Source organism: Tachypleus tridentatus, chromosome 6 (assembly GCF_004210375.1).
Source record: "Tachypleus tridentatus isolate NWPU-2018 chromosome 6, ASM421037v1, whole genome shotgun sequence".
In the NCBI taxonomy this organism is placed as follows: Eukaryota; Metazoa; Arthropoda; class Merostomata; order Xiphosura; family Limulidae; genus Tachypleus; species Tachypleus tridentatus.
In genome coordinates this window covers 30,102,398-30,124,622 of record NC_134830.1, presented here as the reverse complement: position 1 = coordinate 30,124,622, position 22,225 = coordinate 30,102,398, and the positions used below count along the sequence as shown (strand labels likewise).

At 31.4% G+C, this 22,225-nt stretch overlaps 1 protein-coding gene across 1 annotated transcript in view; it reads right to left on the bottom strand.

Moving 5' to 3' along the window:
• Positions 1–22,225, bottom strand: part of LOC143252170 (uncharacterized) — a 239,289-nt gene that overhangs the window by 148,292 nt on the left and 68,772 nt on the right. The window lies entirely within an intron of this gene.

The window sequence follows — 22,225 nt, the reverse complement described above, 5'->3', positions numbered from 1 at the left end:
GAATATGGTAGAATCTAACCCAAGTATTGGCATATACTGACTAATCAACTAGAATATGGTAGAATCTTACCCAAGTATTGGTAGATACTGACTAATCAACTAGAATATGGTAGAATCTTACCCAAGTATTGGTAGATACTGACTAATCAACTAGAATATGGTAGAATCTACCCAAGTATTGGTAGATACTGACTAATAAAGAATAAAATAGAATCTTATTTAAGTATTGGTAGATACTGACTAATCAACTAGAATATGGTAGAATCTTACCCAAGTATTGGTAGATACTGACTAATCAACTAAAAAAAGGTAGAATCTTACCCAAGTATTGGTAGATACTGACTAATCAACTAATAATATGGTAGAATCTTACTCAAGTATTGGTAGATACTGACTAAACAACTAGAATAAGGAAAATCTTACTAAAGTATTGGTAGATTGCCTAATCAACTAGAATATGGTAGAATCTAACCAAAGTATTGGTAGATACTGACCAATCAAAAGAATATGGTAGAATCTAACACAAGTATTGGTAGATACTGACTAATCAACTAGAATATGGTAGAATCTTACCCAATGATTGGTAGATACTGACTAATCAACTAGAATAGGTGGTTAGATTGGTAGATACTGATTAATCAACAGTATAGAATCTACCAAGTATTGGTAGATACCGACTAATCAACAAGAATATGGTAGAATCTTACTAAATATTGAGATACTGACTAATCAACTAGAATATGGTAGAATCTTACCAAAGTATTGGTAGATACTGACTAATCAACTAAGAATATGGTAGAATCTTACCAAACATTGGAAGATACAAGTATTGGTAGATACCAGACTAATCAACTAAGAATATGGTAGAATCTTACCCAAGTATTGGTAGATACTGACTAATCAACTAAGAATAAGGTAGAATCTTACCAAAGTATTGGTAGATACTGACTAATCAACTAGAATATGGTAGATCTTACCCAAGTATTGGTAGATACTGAAATCTAAAGAATATGGTAGAATCTAACACCAAGTATTGGTAGAATCTAGAATATGGTACCCAAGTATTGGTAGATACTGACTAATCAACTAGAATATGGTAGAATCTAACCCAAGTATTGGTAGATACTGACTAATCAACTAGAATATGGTAGAATCTAACCCAAGTATTGGTAGATACTGACTAATCAACTAGAATAAGGTAGAATCTAATCCAAGTATTGGTAGATACTGACTAATCAACAAAAATAATATGGTAGAATCTTATTAAGTATTGGTAGATACTGACTAATCAACTAGAATATGGTAGAATCTTACCCAAGTATTGGTAGATACTGACTAATCAACTAAGAATATGGTAGAATCTTACTCAAGTATTGGTAGATACTGACTAATCAAACTAGAATAAGGTAAAATCTTACTTAAAGTATTGGTAGATACTGACTAATCAACTAGAATATGGTAGAATCTTACCCAAGTATTGGTAGATACTGACTAATCAAAAGAATAAGGTAGAATCTAACACAGTATTGGTAGATACTGACTAATCAACTAGAATATGGTAGATTCTTACCCAAGTATTGGTAGATACTGACTAATCAACTAGAATATGGTAGAATCTAACTCAAGTATTGGTAGATACTGACTAATCAACTAGAATATGGTAGAATCTAACCCAGTATTGGTAGATACTGACTAATCAACTAGAATAAGGTAGAATCTAATCCCAAGTATTGGTAGATACTGACTAATCAACTAAGAATATGGAAGAATCTTACTTGCAAGTATTGGTAGATACTAACTAATCAACTAATAATATGGTAGAATCTTACTCAAGTATTGGTAGATACTGACTAATCAACTGGAATAAGGTAAAATCTTACCCAAGTATTGGTAGATACTGACTAATCAACTAAAATATGGTAGAATCTTACCAAAGTATTGGTAGATACTGACTAATCAAAAGAATAAGGTAGAATCTTACACCAGTATTGGTAGATACAGACTAATGAACTAGAACATGGTAGAATCTTACCCAAGTATTGGTAGATACTGACTAATCAACTAGAACATGGTAGAATCTAACCCAAGTATTGGTAGATACTGACTAATCAACTAGAATATGGTAGAATCTACCCAAGTATTGGTAGATACTGACTAATCAACAAGAATAATATAGAATCTTATTTAAGTATTGGTAGATACTGACTAATCAACTAGAATATGGTAGAATCTTACCCAAGTATTGGTAGATACTGACTAATCAACTAAGAATATGGTAGAATCTTACCAAGTATTGGTAGATACTGACTAATCAACTAGAATATGGTAGAATCTTACTCAAGTATTGGTAGATACTGACTAATCAACTAAAATATGGTAGAATCTTACTCAAGTATTGGTAGATACTGACTAATCAAAAGAATAAGGTAGAATCTAACACCAGTATTGGTAGATACTGACTAATCAACTAGAACATGGTAGAATCTTACCCAAGTATTGGTAGATACTGACTAATCAACTAGAATATGGTAGAATCTAACCCAAGTATTGGTAGATACTGACTAATCAACTAGAATATGGTAGAATCTACCCAAGTATTGGTAGATACTGACTAATAAACAAGAATAAAATAGAATCTTATTTAAGTATTGGCAGATACTGACTAATCAACTAAGAATATGGTAGAATCTTACTCAAGTATTGGTAGATACTGACTAATCAACTAGAATATGGTAGAATCGTACCTAAGTATTGGTAGATACTGGCTAATCAACTAGAATATGGAAGAATCTTACTCAAGTATTGGTAGATATTGATTAATCAACTAGAATATGGTAGAATCTTACCCAAATATTGGTAGATACTGACTAATCAACTAGAATATGGTAGAATCTAACCCAAGTATTGGTAGATACTGACTAATCAACTAGAATATGGTAGAATCTAACCCAAGTATTGGTAGATACTGACTAATCAACTAGAATATGGTAGAATCTAACCCAAGTATTGGTAGATACTGACTAATCAACTAGAATATGGTAGAATCTACCCAAGTATTGGTAGATACTGACTAATAAACAAGAATAAAATAGAATCTTATTTAAGTATTGGTAGATACTGACTAATCAACTAGAATATGGTAGAATCTTACCCAAGTATTGGTAGATACTGACTAATCAACTAGAAAATGGTAGAATCTTACCCAAGTATTGGTAGATACTGAACTAATCAACTAATAATATGGTAGAATCTTACTCAAGTATTGGTAGATACTGACTAATCAACTAGAATAAGGTAGAATCTTACCAAAGTATTGGTAGATACTGACTAATCAACTAGAATATGGTAGAATCTTACCAAAGTATTGGTAGATACTGACTAATCAAAAGAATATGGTAGAATCTAACACCAGTATTGGTAGATACTGACTAATCAACTAGAACATGGTAGAATCTTACCCAAGTATTGGTAGATACTGACTAATCAACTAGAATATGGTAGAATCTTACCCAAGTATTGGTAGATACTGACTAATCAACTAAGAATATGGTAGAATCTTACTCAAGTATTGGTAGATACTGACTAATCAACTAGAATAAGGTAGAATCTTACCCAAATATTGGTAGATACTGACTAATCAACTAAGAATATGGTAGAATCTTACTCAAACATTGGTAGATACTGACTAATCAACTAGAATATGGTAGAATCTTACCCAAGTATTGGTAGATACTGACTAATCAACTAATAATATGGTAGAATCTTACTCAAGTATTGGTAGATACTGACTAATCAACTAGAATATGGTAAAATCTTACCAAAGTATTGGTAGATACTGACTAATCAACTAGAATATGGTAGAATCTTACCAAAGTATTGGTAGATACTGACTAATCAACTAGAATAAGGTAGAATCTAACACCAGTATTGGTAGATACTGACTAATCAACTAGAATATGGTAGAATCTTACCCAAGTATTGGTAGATACTGGCTAATCAACTAAAATATGGTAGAATCTAACCCAAGTATTGGTAGATACTGAATAATCAACTAGAATAAGGTAGAATCTAATCCAAGTTTTGGTAGATACTGACTAATAAACAAAAATAAAATAGAATCTTATTTAAGTATTGGCAGATACTGACTAATCAACTAGAATATGGTAGAATCTTACCCAAGTATTGGTAGATACTAACTAATCAACTAATAATATGGTAGAATCTTACTCAAGTATTGGTAGATACTGACTAAACAACTGGAATAAGGTAAAATCTTACTAAAGTATTGGTAGATACTGTCTAATCAACTAGAATATGGTAGAATCTTACCAAAGTATTGGTAGATACTGACTAATCAAAAGAATAAGGTAGAATCTAACACCAGTATTGGTAGATACAGACTCATGAATTAGAACATGGTAGATTCTTACCCACGTATTGGTAGATACTGACTGATCAACTAGAACATGGTAGAATCTAACTCAAGTATTGGTAGATACTGACTAATCAACTAGCATATGGTAGAATCTAACCCAGTATTGGTAGATACTGAATAATCAACTAGAATAAGGTAGAATCTAATGCAAGTATTGGTAGATACTGACTAATCAACATGAGAAAGGAAGAATCTTACCCAAGTATTGGTAGATACTAACTAATCAACTAATAATATGGTAGAATCGTACTCAAGTATTGGTAGATACTGACTAAACAACTGGAATAAGGTAAAATCTTACTCAAGTATTGGTAGATACTGTCTAATCAACTAAAATATGGTAGAATCTTACCAAAGTATTGGTAGATACTGACTAATCAAAAGAATAAGGTAGAATCTAACACCAGTATTGGTAGATACAGACTAATGAACTAGAACATGGTAGATTCTTACCCACGTATTGGTAGATACTGACTGATCAACTAGAACATGGTAGAATCTAACCCAAGTATTGGTAGATACTGACTAATCAACTAGAATATGGTAGAATCTACCCACGTATTGGTAGATACTGACTAATGAACAAGAATAATATAGAATCTTATTTAAGTATTGGCAGATACTGACTAATCAACTAGAATATGGTAGAATCTTACCCAAGTATTGGTAGATACTGATTAATCAACAAAGAATATCGTAGAATCTTACTCAAGTATTTGTACATACTGACTAATCAACTAGAATATGGTAGAATCTTACACAAGTATTGGTATATAGTAACTAATACACTAAAAATATGGCAGAATCTTACTGAAGTATTGGTAGATACTGATTAATCAAAAGAATAAGGTAGAATCTAACACCAGTATTGGTAGATACAGACTAATCAACTAGAATATGGTAGAATCTAACCCAAGTATTGGTAGATACTGACTAATCAACTAGAATATGGTAGAATCTAACCCAAGTATTGGTAGATACTGACTAATCAACTAGAATATGGTAGAATCTACCTAAGTATTGGTAGATACTGACTAATAAACAAGAATAAAATAGAATCTTATTTAAGTATTGGCAGATACTGACTAATCAACTAAGAATATGGAAAATCTTGCTTAAACATTGGAAGATACTGGCTAATCAACTAGAATATGGTAGAATCGTACCCAAGTATTGGTAGATACTGACTAATCAACTAGAATATGGTAGAATCTTACCCAAGTATTGGTAGATACTGACTAATCAACTAGAATATGGTAGAATCTTACCCAAGTATTGGTAGATACTGACTAATCAACTAGAATATGGTAGAATCTTACCCAAGTATTGGTAGATACTGACTAATCAACTAGAATATGGTAGAATCTAACCAAGTATTGGTAGATACTGACTAATCAACTAGAATAGAATCTTACCCAAGTATTGGTAGATACTGACTAATAACAACTAGAATTATCTGGTAGATACTGACTAATCAACTAGAATATGGTAGAATCTGACCCAAGTATTGGTAGAACTGACTAATCAACTAGAATATGGTAGAATCTTACCAAGTATTGGTAGATACTGACTAATCAACTAACTAAATATGGTAGAATCTTACCAAGTATTGGTAGATACTGACTAATCAACTAGAATATGGTAGAATCTTACCCAAGTATTGGTAGATACTGACTAATCAACTAGAATATGGTAGAATCTACCCAAGTATTGGTAGATACTGACTAATCAACTAGAATATGGTAGAATCTTACCCAAGTATTGGTAGATACTGACTAATCAACTAGAATATGGTAGAATCTTACCCAAGTATTGGTAGATACTGACTAATCAACTAGAATATGGTAGAATCTTACCAAGTATTGGTAGATACTGACTAATCAACTAGAATATGGTAGAATCTTACTCAAGTATTGGTAGATACTGACTAATCAACTAGAATATGGTAGAATCTTACCAAGTATTGGTAGATACTGACTAATCAACTAAGAATAAGGTAGAATCTTACTCAAGTATTGGTAGATACTGACTAATCAACTAGAATATGGTAGAATCTTACCCAAAGTATTGGTAGATACTGACTAATCAACTAGAATATGGTAGAATCTAACCCAAGTATTGGTAGATACTGACTAATCAACTAGAATATGGTAGAATCTTACCCAAGTATTGGTAGATACTGACTAATCAACTAGAATATGGTAGAATCTACCCAAGTATTGGTAGATACTGACTAATCAACTAGAATATGGTAGAATCTACCCAAGTATTGGTAGATACTGACTAATCAACAAGAATATGGTAGAATCTTACCCAAGTATTGGTAGATACTGACTAATCAACTAGAATATGGTAGAATCTTACTCAAGTATTGGTAGATACTGACTAATCAACTAAGAATATGGTAGAATCTTACTCAAGTATTGGTAGATACTGACTAATCAACTAGAATATGGTAGAATCTTACTTACCCAAGTATTGGTAGATACTGACTAATCAACTAAGAATATGGTAAAATCTTACCAAGTATTGGTAGATACTGACTAATCAACTAGAATATGGTAGAATCTTACCCAAGTATTGGTAGATACTGACTAATCAACTAAGAATATGGTAGAATCTTACCAAGTATTGGTAGATACTGACTAATCAACTAGAATATGGTAGAATCTTACCAAGTATTGGTAGATACTGACTAATCAACTAGAATATGGTAGAATCTTACCAAGTATTGGTAGATACTGACTAATCAACTAAGAATATGGTAGAATCTTTCTCAAGTATTGGTAGATACTGACTAATCAACTAGAATATGGTAGAATCTTACCCAAGTATTGGTAGATACTGACTAATCAACTAGAATATGGTAGAATCTTTCCAAGTATTGGTAGATACTGACTAATCAACTAGAATATGGTAGAATCTTACTCAAGTATTGGTAGATACTGACTAATCAACTAGAATATGGTAGAATCTTACCAAAGTATTGGTAGATACTGACTAATCAACTAAGAATATGGTAGAATCTAACCCAAGTATTGGTAGATACTGACTAATCAACTAGAATATGGTAGAATCTTACCCAAGTATTGGTAGATACTGACTAATCAACTAAGAATATGGTAGAATCTTACCAAAGTATTGGTAGATACTGACTAATCAACTAAAAATATGGTAGAATCTTACTCAAGTATTGGTAGATACTGACTAATCAACTAGAATATGGTAGAATCTTACCCAAGTATTGGTAGATACTGACTAATCAACTAGAATATGGTAGAATCTACCCAAGTATTGGTAGATACTGACTAATCAACTAGAATAATAGAATCTTACCCAAGTATTGGTAGATACTGACTAATCAACTAGAATATGGTAGAATCTTACTCAAGTATTGGTAGATACTGACTAATCAACTAGAATAAGGTAGAATCTTACTCAAGTATTGGTAGATACTGACTAATCAACTGAGAATATGGTAGAATCTTACTCAAGTATTGGTAGATACTGACTAATCAACTAGAATATGGTAGAATCTAACCAAAGTATTGGTAGATACTGACTAATCAACTAGAATATGGTAGAATCTAACCCAAGTATTGGTAGATACTGACTAATCAACTAGAATATGGTAAAATCTAACACAAGTATTGGCAGATACTGACTAATCAACTAAGAAAATGGTAAAATGCTACCCAAAAATTGGTACATACTGACTAATCAACTAAAATATGGTAGAATCTAACCAAATTATTTTTAGATACTGACTAAGCAACTAGAATATGGTAGAATCTAACCCAAGAATTCGTAGATACTGACTAATCAACTAGAATATGGTAAAATCTAACACAAGTATTGGCAGATACTGACTAATCAACTAAGAAAATGGTAAAATGCTACCCAAAAATTGGTACATACTGACTAATCAACTAAAATATGGTAGAATCTAACCTAAGTATTGGTAGATACTGACTAATCAACAAGAATAAGGTAGAATTTTACTCAAGTATTGGAATATACTGACTAATAAAATAAGAATATGGTAGAATCTTACTCAAATATTGATACATACTGACTAATCAACTAGAATATGGTAGAATCTAACCAAAGTATTGGTAGATACTGACTAATCAACTAGAATATGGTAAAATCTTGCTCAACCATTGGAACATACTGGTTAATCAACTAGAATATGGTAGAATCTAACCAAAGTATTGGTAGATACTGACTAATCAACTAGAATATGGTAGAATCTAACCCAAGTATTGGTAGATACTGACTAATCAACTAAGAATATGGTAGAATCTTTCTCAAGTATTGGTAGATACTGACTAATCAACTAGAATATGGTAGAATCTTACCGAAGTATTGGTAGATACTGACTAATCAACTAAGAATATGGTAGAATCTAACCAAAGTATTGGTAGATACTGACTAATCAACTAGAATATGGTAGAATCTAACACAAGAATTGGTAGATACTGACTAATCAACTAGAATATGGTAGAATCTAACCCAAGCATTGGTAGATAATGACTAATCAACTAAGAATATGGTGGAATCTTACTCAAGTATTGGTAGATACTGACTAATAGACCAGAATAATGTAGAATATTTCTCAAGTATTGGCAGATACTGACTAATCAACAAACTATATGGTAAAATACTACCCAAGTATTGGCAGAAACTGACTAATCAACTAAGAAAATGGTAAAATCCTACCCAAAAATTGGTAGATACTGACTAATAAAATAAGAATATGGTAGAATCTTACTCAAGTATTGGCAGATATTGATTAATCAACTAGAATATGGTAGAATCTTACCCAAATATTGGTAGATACTGACTGATCAACTAGTACATGGTAGAATCTAACCCAAGTATTGGTAGATACTGACTAATCAACTAGAATATGGTAGAATCTAACCCAAGTATTGGTAGATACTGAATAATCAACTAGAATATGGTAGAATCTAACCCAAGTATTGGTAGATACTGACTAATCAACTAGAATATGGTAGAATCTACCCAAGTATTGGTAGATACTGACTAATAAACAAAAATAAAATAGAATCTTATTTAAGTATTGGCAGATACTGACTAATCAACTAGAATATGGTAGAATCTTACCCAAGTATTGGTAGATACTAACTAATCAACTAATAATATGGTAGAATCTTACTCAAGTATTGGTAGATACTGTCTAATCAACTAGAATATGGTAGAATCTTACCAAAGTATTGGTAGATACTGACTAATCAAAAGAATAAGGTAGAATCTAACACCAGTATTGGTAGATACAGACTAATCAACTAGAACATGGTAGAATCTAACCCAAGTATTGGTAGATACTGACTAATCAACTAGAACATGGTAGAATCTAACCCAAGTATTGGTAGATACTGACTAATCAACTAGAATATGGTAGAATCTTACCCAACTATTGGCAGATACTTACTAATCAGCTAAGAATATGGTAGAATCGTATCTAAGTATTGGTAGATACTGGCTAATCAACTAAAATATGGTAGAATCTTACTCAAGTATTGGTAGATACTGACTAAGCAACTAAAATATGGTAGAATATTACCAACATATTGGTAGATACGGGTTAATGAAATAAGAATATGGCAGAACCTTACTCAAGTATTCGTAGATACTGACTAAACAACTAGAATATCGTAGAATAAAACCCAAGTATTGGTAGATACTGACTAATCAACTAGAATATGGTAGAATCTACCCAAGTATTGGTAGATACTGACTAATAAAGAAGAAAAAAATAGAATCTTATTTAAGTATTGGCAGATACTGACTAATCAACTAGAATATGGTAGAATCTTACTCAAGTATTGGTACCTACTATCTAATCAATTAGAATAAGGTAGAATCTTACTCAAGTATTGGTAGATACTGACTAAACAACTGGAATAAGGTAAAATCTTACTCAAGTATTGGTAGATACTGTCTAATCAACTAGAATATGGTAGAATCTTACCAAAGTATTGGTAGATACTGACTAATCAAAAGAATAAGGTAGAATCTAACACCAGTATTGGTAGATACAGACTAATGAACTAGAACATGGTAGATTCTTACCCACGTATTGGTAGATACTGACTGATCAACTAGAACATGGTAGAATCTAACCCAAGTATTGGTAGATACTGACTAATCAACTAGAATATGGTAGAATCTACCCAAGTATTGGTAGATACTGACTAATAAACAAGAATAAAATAGAATCTTATTTAAGTATTGGCAGATACTGACTAATCAACTAGAATATGGTAGAATCTTACCCAAGTATTGGTAGATACTGATTAATCAACAAAGAATATCGTAGAATCTTACTCAAGTATTTGTACATACTGACTAATCAACTAGAAAAAGGTAGAATCTTACTGAAATATTGGTAGATACTGACTAATCAACTAAGAATATGGTAAAATCTTGCTTAAACATTGGATGATACTGGCTAATCAACTAGAATATAATAGAATCTAACCCAAGTATTGGTAGATACTGACTGATCAACAAAAACATGGTAAAATCTAACCGAAGTATTGGTAGATACTGACTAATCAACTAGAATAAGGAAGAATCTTACCAAAGTATTGGTAGATACTGACTAATCAACTAAGAATATGGTAGAATCGAAACTCAAGTATTGGTAGATACTGAATAATCATTTAGAATGTGGTAGAATCTTAAGTATTGGTAGATACTGACTAATCAACTAAGAATATGGTAGAATATTTCTCTAGTATTGGTAGATACTGACTAATCAACTAAGAATATGGTAGAATATTTCTCAAGTATTGGTACATACTGACTAATCAACTAGAATATGGTAGAATCTAACCAAAGTATTGGTAGATACTGACTAATCAACTAGAATAAGTTAGAATCTAACCCAAGTATTGGAAAATAATGACTAATCAACTAGAATATGGTAGAATCTTACCCAACTATTGGCAGATACTTACTAATCAGCTAAGAATATGGTAGAATCGTATCTAAGTATTGGTAGATACTGGCTAATCAACTAAAATATGGTAGAATCTTACTCAAGTATTGGTAGATACTGACTAAGCAACTAAAATATGGTAGAATATTACCAACATATTGGTAGATACGGGTTAATGAAATAAGAATATGGCAGAACCTTACTCAAGTATTCGTAGATACTGACTAAACAACTAGAATATCGTAGAATATAACCCAAGTATTGGTAGATACTGACTAATCAACTAGAATATGGTAGAATCTACCCAAGTATTGGTAGATACTGACTAATAAAGAAGAGAAAAAAAGAATCTTATTTAAGTATTGGCAGATACTGGCTAATCAACTAGAATATGGTAGAATCTACCCAAGTATTGGTAGATACTGACTAATAAAGAAGAGAAAAAAAGAATCTTATTTAAGTATTGGCAGATACTGGCTAATCAATTAGAATATGGTAGAATCTTACTCAAGTATTGGTACCTACTATCTAATCAATTAGAATAAGGTAGAATCTTACTCAAGTATTGGTAGATACTGACTAATCAACTGAGAATATGGTAAAATCTTGCTCAAGCATTGGAAGATACTGGTTAATCAACTAGAATATGGTAGAATCTAACCAAATTATTTTTAGATACTGACTAAGCAACTAGAATATGGTAGAATCTAACCCAAGTATTCGTAGATTCTGACTAATCAACTAGAATATGGTAAAATCTAACACAAGTATTGGCAGATACTGACTAATCAACTAAGAAAATGGTAAAATGCTACCCAAAAATTGGTACATACTGACTAATCAACTAAAATATGGTAGAATCTAACCAAATTATTTTTAGATACTGACTAAGCAACTAGAATATGGTAGAATCTAACCCAAGAATTCGTAGATTCTGACTAATCAACTAGAATATGGTAAAATCTAACACAAGTATTGGCAGATACTGACTAATCAACTAAGAAAATGGTAAAATGCTACCCAAAAATTGGTACATACTGACTAATCAACTAAAATATGGTAGAATCTAACCTAAGTATTGGTAGATACTGACTAATCAACAAGAATAAGGTAGAATTTTACTCAAGTATTGGAATATACTGACTAATAAAATAAGAATATGGTAGAATCTTACTCAAGTATTGGTAGATACTGACTAATCAACTAGAATATGGTAGAATCTAACCAAAGTATTGGTAGATACTGACTAATCAACTAGAATATGGTAAAATCTTGCTCAACCATTGGAACATACTGGTTAATCAACTAGAATATGGTAGAATCTAACCAAATTATTTTTAGATACTGACTAAGCAACTAGAATATGGTAGAATATAACCCAAGAATTGGTAGATACTGACTAATCAACTAAGAAAATGGTAGAATCTTTCTCAAGTATTGGTAGATCCTGGCTAATCAACTACAATATGGTATAATCTTACCGAAGTATTGGTAGATACTGGTTAATCAAATAAGAATTTGGTAGAATGTAACCAAAGTTTTGGTAAATACTGACTAAGCAACTAGAATATGTTAGAATCTAACACAAGAATTGGTAGATACTGACTAATCAACTAGAATATGGTAGAATCTAACCCAAGCATTGGTAGATAATGACTAATCAACTAAGAATATGGTGGAATCTTACTCAAGTATTGGTAGATACTGACTAATAGACCAGAATAATGTAGAATATTTCTCAAGTATTGGCAGATACTGACTAATCAACAAACTATATGGTAAAATACTACCCAAGTATTGGCAGAAACTGACTAATCAACTAAGAAAATGGTAAAATCCTACCCAAAAATTGGTAGATACTGACTAATAAAATAAGAATATGGTAGAATCTTACTCAAGTATTGGCAGATATTGATTAATCAACTAGAATATGGTAGAATCTTACCCAAATATTGGTAGATACTGACTGATCAACTAGTACATGGTAGAATCTAACCCAAGTATTGGTAGATACTGACTAATCAACTAGAATATGGTAGAATCTAACCCAAGTATTGGTAGATACTGAATAATCAACTAGAATAAGGTAGAATCTAACCCAAGTATTGGTAGATACTGACTAATCAACTAGAATATGGTAGAATCTACCCAAGTATTGGTAGATACTGACTAATAAACAAAAATAAAAATAGAATCTTATTTAAGTATTGGCAGATACTGACTAATCAACTAGAATATGGTAGAATCTTACCCAAGTATTGGTAGATACTAACTAATCAACTAATAATATGGTAGAATCTTACTCAAGTATTGGTAGATACTGTCTAATCAACTAGAATATGGTAGAATCTTACCAAAGTATTGGTAGATACTGACTAATCAAAAGAATAAGGTAGAATCTAACACCAGTATTGGTAGATACAGACTAATGAACTAGAACATGGTAGATTCTTACCCACGTATTGGTAGATACTGACTGATCAACTAGAACATGGTAGAATCTAACCCAAGTATTGGTAGATACTGACTAATCAACTAGAATATGGTAGAATCTACCCAAGTATTGGTAGATACTGACTAATAAACAAGAATAAAATAGAATCTTATTTAAGTATTGGCAGATACTGACTAATCAACTAGAATATGGTAGAATCTTACCCAAGTATTGGTAGATACTGATTAATCAACAAAGAATATCGTAGAATCTTACTCAAGTATTTGTACATACTGACTAATCAACTAGAATAAGGTAGAATCTTACTGAAATATTGGTAGATACTGACTAATCAACTAAGAATATGGTAAAATCTTGCTTAAACATTGGAAGATACTGGCTAATCAACTAGAATATGGTAGAATCGTACCTAAGTATTGGTAGATACTGGCTAATCAACTAGAATATGGAAGAATCTAACCCAAGTATTGGTAGATACTGACTAATCAACTAGAATATGGTAGAATCTAACCCAAGTATTGGTAGATACTGACTAATCAACTAGAATATGGTAGAATCTAACCAAGTATTGGTAGATACTGACTAATCAACTAGAATAAGGAAGAATCTTACCAAAGTATTGGTAGATACTGGTTAATCAACTAAGAATATGGTAGAATCTTACTCAAGTATTGGTAGATACTGACTAATCAACTAAGAATATGGTAGAATCTACTCAAAGTATTGGTAGATACTGACTAATCAACTAGAATATGGTAGAATCTGGTATTGGTAGATACTGACTAATCAACTAGAATATGGTAGAATCTTACCCAAGTATTGGTAGATACTGACTAATCAACTAGAATATGGTAGAATCTTACCCAAGTATTGGTAGATACTGACTAATCAACTAAAATATGGTAGAATCTTACTCAAGTATTGGTAGATACTGACTAATCAACTAAAATATGGTAGAATCTTACCAACAATTGGTAGATACTGACTAATCAACTAAGGGTAGAATCTTACTCAAGTATTGGTAGATACTGACTAATCAACTAGAATATGGTAGAATCTAACCCAAGTATTGGTAGATACTGACTAATCAACTAGAATATGGTAGAATCTACCAAAGTATTGGTAGATACTGACTAATCAAGAAGAAAAAAATAGAATCTTATTTAAGTATTGGTAGATACTGACTAATCAACTAGAATATGGTAGAATCTTACTCAAGTATTGGTAGATACTATCTAATCAACTAGAATAAGGTAGAATCTTACTCAAGTATTGGTAGATACTGACTAATCAACTGAGAATATGGTAAAATCTTACTCAAACATTGGTAGATACTGACTAATCAACTAGAATATGGTAGAATCTAACCAAAGTATTGGTAGATACTGACTAATCAACTAGAATATGGTAGAATCTAACCCAAGTATTGGTAGATACTGACTAATCAACTAGAATATGGTAGAATCTAACACAAGTATTGGTAGATACTGACTAATCAACTAAGAAAATGGTAAAATCTACCCAAGTATTGGTAGATACTGACTAATCAACTAAAATATGGTAGAATCTAACCAAAGTATTGGTAGATACTGACTAATCAACTAGAATATGGTAGAATCTAACCCAAGTATTGGTAGATACTGACTAATCAACTAGAATATGGTAGAATCTTACTCAAGTATTGGAAGATACTGACTAATCAACTAGAATATGGTAGAATCTAACCAAAGTATTGGTAGATACTGACTAATCAACTAGAATATGGTAGAATCTAACACAAGTATTGGTAGATACTGACTAATCAACTAAGAAAATGGTAAAATCTACCCAAAATTGGTAGATACTGACTAATCAACTAAAATATGGTAGAATCTAACCAAAGTATTTTTAGATACTGACTAAGCAACTAGAATATGGTAGAATCTAACCCAAGAATTCGTAGATTCTGACTAATCAACTAGAATATGGTAAAATCTAACACAAGTATTGGCAGATACTGACTAATCAACTAAGAAAATGGTAAAATGCTACCCAAAATTGGTACATACTGACTAATCAACTAAAATATGGTAGAATCTAACCTAAGTATTGGTAGATACTGACTAATCAACAAGAATAAGGTAGAATTTTACTCAAGTATTGGAATATACTGACTAATAAAATAAGAATATAGTAGAATCTTACTCAAGTATTGGTAGATACTGACTAATCAACTAAAATAAGTTAGAATCTAACCCAAGTATTGGTAGATACTGACTAATCAACTAGAATATGGTAAAATCTTGCTCAACCATTGGAAGATACTGGTTAATCAACTAGAATATGGTAGAATCTAACCAAATTATTTTTAAATACTGACTAAGCAACTAGAATATGGTAGAATATAACCCAAGAATTGGTAGATACTGACTAATCAACTAATAAAATGGTAGAATCTTTCTCAAGTATTGGTAGATCCTGGCTAATCAACTACAATATGGTATAATCTTACCAAGTATTGGTAGATACTGACTAATCAACTAAGAATATGGTAGAATCTAACTAAAGTATTGGTAGATACTGACTAATCAACTAGAATATGGTAGAATCTAACACAAGTATTGGTAGATACTGACTAATCAACTAGAATATGGTAGAATCTAACCCAAGTATTGGTAGATACTGACTAATCAACTAGAATATGGTAGAATCTTTCTCAAGTATTGGTAGATACTGACTAATCAACTAAGAATATGGTAAAATCTACCCAAGTATTGGTAGATACTGACTAATCAACTAAGAATATGGTAGAATCTTACCCAAGTATTGGTAGATACTGACTAATCAAATAAGAATATGGTAGAATCTTACTCAAGTATTGGTAGATACTGACTAATCAACTAGAATATGGTAGAATCTTACCCAAGTATTGGTAGATACTGACTAATCAACTAGAATATGGTAGAATCTAACCCAAGTATTGGTAGATACTGACTAATCAACTAGAATATGGTAGAATCTAACCCAAGTATTGGTAGATACTGACTAATCAAAAAAAAAATATGGTAGAATCTTACCCAAGTATTGGTAGATACTGACTAATCAACTAAGAATATGGTAGAATCTTACTCAAGTATTGGTAGATACTGACTAATCAACTAGAATATGGTAGAATCTTACCAAAGTATTGGTAGATACTGACTAATCAAAAGAATATGGTAGAATCTAACACCAGTATTGGTAGATACTGACTAATCAACTAGAATATGGTAGAATCTTACCCAAGTATTGGTAGATACTGACTAATCAACTAGAATATGGTAGAATCTAACCCAAGTATTGGTAGATACTGACTAATCAACTAGAATATGGTAGAATCTACCCAAGTATTGGTAGATACTGACTAATCAACAAAAATAAAATAGAATCTTACCCAAGTATTGGCAGATACTGACTAATCAACTAGAATATGGTAGAAGCTTACCCAAGTATTGGTAGATACTAACTAATCAACTAATAATATGGTAGAATCTTACTCAAGTATTGGTAGATACTGTCTAATCAACTAGAATATGGTAGAATCTTACCAAAGTATTGGTAGATACTGACTAATCAAAAGAATAAGGTAGAATCTAACACCAGTATTGGTAGATACTGACTAATCAACTAGAATATGGTAGAATCTTACCCAAGTATTGGTAGATACTGACTGATCAACTAGAATATGGTAGAATCTAACCCAAGTATTGGTAGATACTGACTAATCAACTAGAATATGGTAGAATCTACCTAAGTATTGGTAGATACTGACTAATAAACAAGAATAAAATAGAATCTTATTTAAGTATTGGCAGATACTGACTAATCAACTAGAATATGGTAGAATCTTACCCAAGTATTGGTAGATACTGATTAATCAACAAAGAATATCGTAGAATCTTACTCAAGTATTTGTACATACTGACTAATCAACTAGAATAAGGTAGAATCTTACTGAAATATTGGTAGATACTGACTAATCAACTAAGAATATGGTAAAATCTTGCTTAAACATTGGAAGATACTGGCTAATCAACTAGAATATGGTAGAATCGTACCTAAGTATTGGTAGATACTGGCTAATCAACTAGAATATGGAAGAATCTTACTCAAGTATTGGTAGATATTGATTAATCAACTAGAATATGGTAGAATCTTACCCAAATATTGGTAGATACTGACTGATCAACTAGTACATGGTAGAATCTAACCCAAGTATTGGTATATACTGACTAATCAACTAGAATATGGTAGAATCTAACCCAAGTATTGGTAGATACTGAATAATCAACTAGAATAAGGTAGAATCTAACCCAAGTATTGGTAGATACTGACTAATCAACTAGAATATGGTAGAATCTACCCAAGTATTGGTAGATACTGACTAATAAACAAGAATAAAATAGAATCTTATTTAAGTATTGGCAGATACTGACTAATCAACTAGAATATGGTAGAATCTTACCCAAGTATTGGTAGATCCTGACTAATGAACTTGAAAAAGGAAGAATCTTACCCAAGTATTGGTAGATACTAACTAATCAACTAATAATATGGTAGAATCTTACTCAAGTATTGGTAGATACTGACTAAACAACTGGAATAAGGTAAAATCTTACTAAAGTATTGGTAGATACTGACTAATCAACTAGAATATGGTAGAATCTTACCAAAGTATTGGTAGATACTGACTAATCAAAAGAATAAGGTAGAATCTAACACCAGTATTGGTAGATACAGACTAATGAACTAGAACATGGTAGATTCTTACCCACGTATTGGTAGATACTGACTAATCAACTAGAACATGGTAGAATCTAACCCAAGTATTGGTAGATACTGACTAATCAACTAGAATATGGTAGAATCTAACCCAAGTATTGGTAGATACTGACTAATCAACTAGAATAAGGTAGAATCTAATCCAAGTATTGGTAGATACTGACTAATCAACTTGAGAAAGGAAGAATCTTACCCAAGTATTGGTAGATACTAACTAATCAACTAATAATATGGTAGAATCTTACTCAAGTATTGGTAGATACTGACTAAACAACTGGAATAAGGTAAAATCTTACTCAAGTATTGGTAGATACTGTCTAATCAACTAGAATATGGTAGAATCTTACCAAAGTATTGGTAGATACTGACTAATCAAAAGAATAAGGTAGAATCTAACACCAGTATTGGTAGATACAGACTAATGAACTAGAACATGGTAGATTCTTACCCACGTATTGGTAGATACTGACTGATCAACTAGAACATGGTAGAATCTAACCCAAGTATTGGTAGATACTGACTAATCAACTAGAATATGGTAGAATCTACCCAAGTATTGGTAGATACTGACTAATAAACAAGAATAAAATAGAATCTTATTTAAGTATTGGCAGATACTGACTAATCAACTAGAATATGGTAGAATCTACCCTAGTATTGGTAGATACTGACTAATAAACAAGAATAAAATAGAATCTTACTAAAGTATTGGTAGATACTGACTAATCAACTAGAATATGGTAGAATCTTACCAAAGTATTGGTAGATACTGGTTAATCAACTAAGAATATGGTAGAATCTTACTCAAGTATTGGTAGATACTGACTAAGCAACTAGAATATGGTAGAATCTAACCAAAGTATTGGTAGATACTGACTAATCAAAAGAATAAGGTAGAATCTAACACCAGTATTGGTAGATACTGACTAATCAACTAGAATATGGTAGAATCTTACCCAAGTATTGGTAGATACTGACTAATCAACTAGAATATGGTAGAATCTAACCCAAGTATTGGTAGATACTGACTAATCAACTAGAATATGGTAGAATCTACCCAAGTATTGGTAGATACTGACTAATCAACAAAATAAAATAGAATCTTATTTAAGTATTGGTAGATACTGACTAATCAACTAGAATATGGTAGAATCTTACCCAAGTATTGGTAGATACTGACTAATCAACTAAGAATATGGTAGAATCTTACCTAAGTATTGGTAGATACTGACTAATCAACTAAAATATGGTAGAATCTTACTCAAGTATTGGTAGATACTGACTAAGCAACTAAAATATGGTAGAATATTACCAACATATTGGTAGATACGGGTTAATGAAATAAGAATATGGCAGAACCTTACTCAAGTATTCGTAGATACTGACTAAACAACTAGAATATCGTAGAATATAACCCAAGTATTGGTAGATACTGACTAATCAACTAGAATATGGTAGAATCTACCCAAGTATTGGTAGATACTGACTATAAAAGAAAAAAAAATAGAATCTTATTTAAGTATTGGTAGATACTGACTAATCAACTAGAATATGGTAGAATCTTACCCAAGTATTGGTAGATACTATCTAATCAACTAGAATATGGTAGAATCTTACTCAAGTATTGGTAGATACTGACTAATCAACTAGAATATGGTAAAATCTTACTCAAGTATTGGTAGATACTGACTAATCAACTAGAATATGGTAGAATCTAACCAAAGTATTGGTAGATACTGACTAATCAACTAGAATATGGTAGAATCTAACCCAAGAATTCGTAGATACTGACTAATCAACTAGAATATGGTGGAATCTAACCCAAGAATTCGTAGATTCTGACTAATCAACTAGAATATGGTAAAATCTAACACAAGTATTGGCAGATACTTTCTAATCAACTAAGAAAATGGTAAAATGCTACCCAAAAATTGGTACATACTGACTAATCAACTAGAATAAGGTAGAATCTTACAGAAGTATTGGTAGATACTGACTAATCAACTAAGAATATGGTAAAATCTTACTTAAGTATTGGTAGATACTGGCTAATCAACTAGAATATGGTAGAATCTTACCCAAGTATTGGTAGATATTGATTAATCAACTAGAATATGGTAGAATCTTACCCAAATATTGGTAGATACTGACTGATCAACTAGTACATGGTAGAATCTAACCCAAGTATTGGTAGATACTGACTAATCAACTAGAATATGGTAGAATCTAACCCAAGTATTGGTAGATACTGAATAATCAACTAGAATAAGGTAGAATCTAACCCAAGTATTGGTAGATACTGACTAATCAACTAGAATATGGTAGAATCTACCCAAGTATTGGTAGATACTGACTAATAAACAAGAATAAAATAGAATCTTATTTAAGTATTGGCAGATACTGACTAATCAACTAGAATATGGTAGAATCTTACCCAAGTATTGGTAGATCCTGACTAATGAACTTGAAAAAGGAAGAATCTTACCCAAGTATTGGTAGATACTAACTAATCAACTAATAATATGGTAGAATCTTACTCAAGTATTGGTAGATACTGACTAAACAACTGGAATAAGGTAAAATCTTACTAAAGTATTGGTAGATACTGTCTAATCAACTAGAATATGGTAGAATCTTACCAAAGTATTGGTAGATACTGACTAATCAAAAGAATAAGGTAGAATCTAACACCAGTATTGGTAGATACAGACTAATGAACTAGAACATGGTAGATTCTTACCCACGTATTGGTAGATACTGACTGATCAACTAGAACATGGTAGAATCTAACCCAAGTATTGGTAGATACTGACTAATCAACTAGAATATGGTAGAATCTAACCCAAGTATTGGTAGATACTGAATAATCAACTAGAATAAGGTAGAATCTAATCCAAGTATTGGTAGATACTGACTAATCAACTTGAGAAAGGAAGAATCTTACCCAAGTATTGGTAGATACTAACTAATCAACTAATAATATGGTAGAATCTTACTCAAGTATTGGTAGATACTGACTAAACAACTGGAATAAGGTAAAATCTTACTCAAGTATTGGTAGATACTGTCTAATCAACTAGAATATGGTAGAATCTTACCAAAGTATTGGTAGATACTGACTAATCAAAAGAATAAGGTAGAATCTAACACCAGTATTGGTAGATACAGACTAATGAACTAGAACATGGTAGATTCTTACCCACGTATTGGTAGATACTGACTGATCAACTAGAACATGGTAGAATCTAACCCAAGTATTGGTAGATACTGACTAATCAACTAGAATATGGTAGAATCTACCTAAGTATTGGTAGATACTGACTAATAAACAAGAATAAAATAGAATCTTATTTAAGTATTGGCAGATACTGACTAATCAACTAGAATATGGTAGAATCTACCTAAGTATTGGTAGATACTGACTAATAAACAAGAATAAAATAGAATCTTATTTAAGTATTGGCAGATACTGACTAATCAACTAGAATATGGTAGAATCTTACCCAAGTATTGGTAGATACTAACTAATCAACTAAGAATATGGTAGAATCTTACCCAAGTATTG